This window comes from Tachyglossus aculeatus, chromosome 1 (genome assembly GCF_015852505.1).
Source record: "Tachyglossus aculeatus isolate mTacAcu1 chromosome 1, mTacAcu1.pri, whole genome shotgun sequence".
NCBI lineage: Eukaryota > Metazoa > Chordata > Mammalia > Monotremata > Tachyglossidae > Tachyglossus > Tachyglossus aculeatus.
The window spans coordinates 154698168-154702714 of NC_052066.1; the positions used below are offsets into that span (position 1 = coordinate 154698168).

A 4547-nucleotide genomic window follows, 5' to 3' on the forward strand; every position below is an offset into this window, starting at 1 on the left:
TCATCAGTCGTATTTATTTAGCGCTTACTATGTGCAGAGCACTGTACTAAGCGCTTGGGAAGTACAAATTGGCAACATATAGAGACAGTCCATACCCAACATTGGGCTCACAGTCTAAAAGAACAATGCGATGAATAAGTGTACTACTACTTGGGAGGCGCTTAATAAGTACAATTATCGAAATAGGCATACAGTACATAGAATTTACTAAATGATCACCCTAATACTACAGTACATGGTTTTAAATTTTTTCATTAAACATTAATAATCAGTCTCCATAGAGACTGTCAAAAATTGCCAATGCTGACTATATTTCAAGTCGTCATGGCGGGGTATTGGGAAAAGTTTTCAATTAGCAATAATCGCGCCTCGGATAAACCTCATTGGCTATGATACTGCCACTGCGCAAAGCAGTCTTTGCGCAAAGCAAAGGTGTCTTGGAGGAGGTATGCCTTTAACTAGGCTTTGAAAGTGGGGAGAGTGATTGTCTGTCGGCTATGAAGAGGGAGGGCACTCCAGGTCAGAGGCATGATGTGGGTGAGAGGTTGGAGGCAAGACAGATGAGATTGAGCTACAGTGAGAAGGTTGGCATTAGAGAAGGAAATGTGCAGGCTGGATTGTAGTAGGAGTCTAGCAATGTGAGGTCGGGAGTCAAGGTGATTGAGAGCTTTAAAGCCACTGGCAAAGAGTTTCTGTTTGATGTGGATGGGCAACCACTGGAGGCTCTTGAGGAGTGGGGAAACATGTCCTGAACATTTCTGTAGAAAAATAATCAGGGCAGCAGAGTGGAGTATGAACTGAAGTGGGGAAAGACAGGAGGCAGGGAGGTCAGCAAGGAAGCTGTTATAGTAATCAAGAGGTAAGATAAATGCTTGGATTAGCATGGTAGCATTTTGGATGGAGAGGAAAGGATGGAGTTTAATGATGTTATGAAGGTTGAACCAGAGGATTTAGTGATGGATTGAATATGTGGGTTGAATGAGAGAGAGGAGTCAAGGATAACACCAAGATTATGGGCTTGTAATTCAGGAAGGATGGTGGGCAGATACAAGTTAATCCAGTCGGACACAGTTCCCTGCCCCAGATGGAACCCACAGTCTATATAGGATGGACAATATGTATTGAATCCCCATTTTTCAGATGAGGGAATGGAGGCCCAGAGAAGTTAAATGGCTTGCCCACAGTCTCGCAGCAGCTAAGTGGTAGAGCTAGGATTAGAACCCGGGTCTTCCGACTCTCAGACCTGTGTTCTTTCCATTAGGCCAGGCTGTTAAACAACTACTCTAGCATTGAGATTGGTGTTCTGCAGCCAGTTGGCCCTTGGTTTGGATTTTCTAATCATGCTATGGTGAAGATGACTTTACTTCTGCTGTATAAACAGAAAGGCTGAAAAAAAATCACTTCTAGGGCCCAGAGCCAAGTTATTGGCTAGAATAGACCAAACCGATTGTGTGAAACTATTCATGGATTTTAGTCTCACAAGAATGCACCTCTTTATGTTGAGAAATAAATGCTTTCCTGGCCATTTGACCCTGTGATATTTTGCCAGAGGGAAGAATTTAACAGCAGGTATTCAGTTAGCGTTCTGCATAAACTGAATGATGACTTGAAGGCAGGTATTTAATAGGCAAATTTTGCCCATGTTTACCAAGCCTTTCACATTATTTTGTTCATGATTTCACTTCCTAAGATGCATCCATCTTAAGCAAAACTGGCCTCTGTTTCAAAGCAGGCAAGTAAATAGATGAAAAGCCCAGGCTGTTGAAAGCCAGGATAGTACCCCTACACCATCTATGTGAGGCATGGTGTCTGGCTGAAATAAACAGCTCAGGAACAAGTCCTGCTTCTACTTGAGTATAATTTCCATTGGCTTCATGCTTGCTTGGGAGTTTCCCATGCAGAAGGACCTCGGGATGGGACCTAAATTAAATTAGAAAGTTGGAGATAAATGAGAGCTATCTTTTTGCAAATCAAACAAGAAACCTACAATTTAAAAAGAAGGAAGAAAAACACTTGAGGGGAGTGATTTTCTGCTCTTGAAAACAATATAATTTCTGCACTGGCTTATTTACAACATGGAGTTTTGCTATTGATACATGGAAATGAACTGTGCTCTACACAGGTATATTCCACCAAATCAGACATTTATTATGTTGTTTATTCGCTACTGCGGGGAGAAAGTTGAATTGATGTCATGTCACTTTTAAAGAACACCACACTACTGTGGAAGGTATTAGCATTCCAGCTATTTTCTATATTTGATTATAGCTGATAACAATCTGAAAGTAATTTTACTGCCAATAAAAATATCGCTAGAAGCATTCTAATAGAATAGTATGTGGGTTAAGAGTTGTTTATACATTCCATGTACTGTTAATAACTGAATGTAAGCTATTGACAATTTATTTTGCAATGAAAATGTTATTTTTATTAAGTAACCAACAGTGAAGGGCTTTGGTCTCTCTGACAAACCCTAAATCTACATCAGCACGTTCTTTTTCAACTTGGTTTGAAGGCAACTATTCCATAAAGCAAACTATTTTCTTTTTTCTTTCTGTAGAAGTTGTCATACTCACCAACCTACCTCCTCGAACAAGCCTTTCCTAAATCAACTCCCCCGATCCTAAATATTATCAACCCAACAGCCAATTACAGTTCTGACTCATTCATTTAGATCCATCCACAGACCTTGTGAATCTATGTATAATTGATTATTTTTCCTGATTACTCTGTAAATATTTATATTTTTATCTGTCTATTCTGTTAGAATGTAGGCAGGGAATGTATCTTGTGCTTCTGTTGCACTTTCCTAAGTGCTCAGTACAGTCCATGGATGCTCACTCAATACCACTACCATTATTTCTATTGTTCTATCAGTCAATCAGTTTAATAACTGTTTGCTGTGTGCAGAGCACTATACTCTCCCAATGCCTAATACAGTGCTCTGTTTAAGGTTGGCACAGAATAAATACTATCAGCTGACTGATCACTCATTAATAAATTAACAAATTAATCAATAGTGATAATAATAATAGTAGTCGTATTTGTTCTGGGTTTACTCTTAACCAAGCACTGTAGTAAATGTTAGGGTCGATACAAGAGAATCAGAACAGATACAGTTCCTGTCATTCATTCATTCAATAATACTTATTGAATGCTTACTGTGTGCAGAGCACTGTACTAAGTGCTTGGGAAAGTACAATACAACAATAAACAGTGACATTCCCTGCCCACAATGAGCTCACAGTCTAGCGCTGTGAAAAGAAGTAGTGTGGCTCAGTGGAAAGAGCACAGGCTTGGGAATCAGAGGTCATGGGTTCAAATCCCAGCTCCGCCGCTTGCCAGCTATGTGACTTTGGGCAAGTCACTTAACTTCTCTGTGCCTCAGTTACCTCATCTGTAAAATGGGGATTAAGATTGTGAGCCCCACATGGGACAACCTGAGCACCTTGTATCCTCCCCAGCCCTTAGAACAGTGCTTTGCACATAGTAAGTGCTTAACAAATACAAAAATTATTATTATTCTAAGAATGGGGGGGACAGACATCAGTGCAAATAAATAAAATTACAGATCTGTACAGAAGTGCTCTGGGGCCTGGGGAGTGAGGAAGAGCAAAGGGAAAAATAAAATTACACACAACGATGGGTTCATAGGATTCACTGTCTTTATTAAGGGCCTGCTGGCTGCACACCACTATACTAAGCCCTTGGAAGAGTTAAATATAGTTAGTTAACATGGGTCCTGCCCTCACAGACTTTTCAGTCCATTGGGGGAGAATTTAGATAGGAGGAAAGAGAAAAGGGAGGTAAGTACATGACTTAATGCCAAAGTAATAGAGTATGTAAGCCGTGAACCAGGCATATGAGATCACCGTAGCCTAGTGGATAGAACACAAGCCTGGGAGTTAGAAGACTCTGGGTACTAATCCTAGCTCCACCACTTGTCTGCTACATGACCTTGGGCAAGTCACTTAACTTCCCTGTTCCTCAGTTACTTCATCTGTAAATGAGGATTAATACCGTGAGCTCCATGTGCGATAAAGATTGTGTACAAACTGTATCTTGTAGCTAAAATCTACTCTAGCACTGGAGTAGATTTTAGCTACAAGATACAGTTTGGACACAATCCTTATCTCACACGGAGCTCACAGTATTAATCCTCATTTACAGTACTTGGCACATAGTAAGTGCTTAACAAATGTCATGAATACTGTAAACAAGTACTACAGGAGGTTATGAGTTAACAAATGGTGAGGTGACAGTTGAGAGTAGAAGTCCTGCTGATTGGTTTGCAGGCTAAACACCCCCCTTCCACTAAAATTATTTTATTTTTATCCAGTGGACACTAGAAGGGAATCCAGAGAAAAGCCTAAAAGATCATTAAACCCAAGGACTGTTTGTTTCCCTGCTGCCTGTCAAGGCTAATGAGAGAACTTGCTTTGGAAGGGCGAGATTTTTAAAATGACTTCTTCTCGAGAGGCTATTGGCAGGCAAGGTGATGTGGACCTAAGAATGGAGAGCTAGTGAGTCCACTTAGATCTGTGAAT

The 4547-nt window shown here is 40.5% G+C and overlaps 1 non-coding gene across 1 annotated transcript; it reads right to left on the bottom strand.

Moving 5' to 3' along the window:
- Positions 1 to 272: 272 nt before the first annotated feature.
- Positions 273 to 413, bottom strand: LOC119937478. Its single transcript, XR_005454125.1, has one exon. It is a non-coding gene; the product is annotated as a U4 spliceosomal RNA (small nuclear RNA).
- Positions 414 to 4547: the final 4134 nt, after the last annotated feature.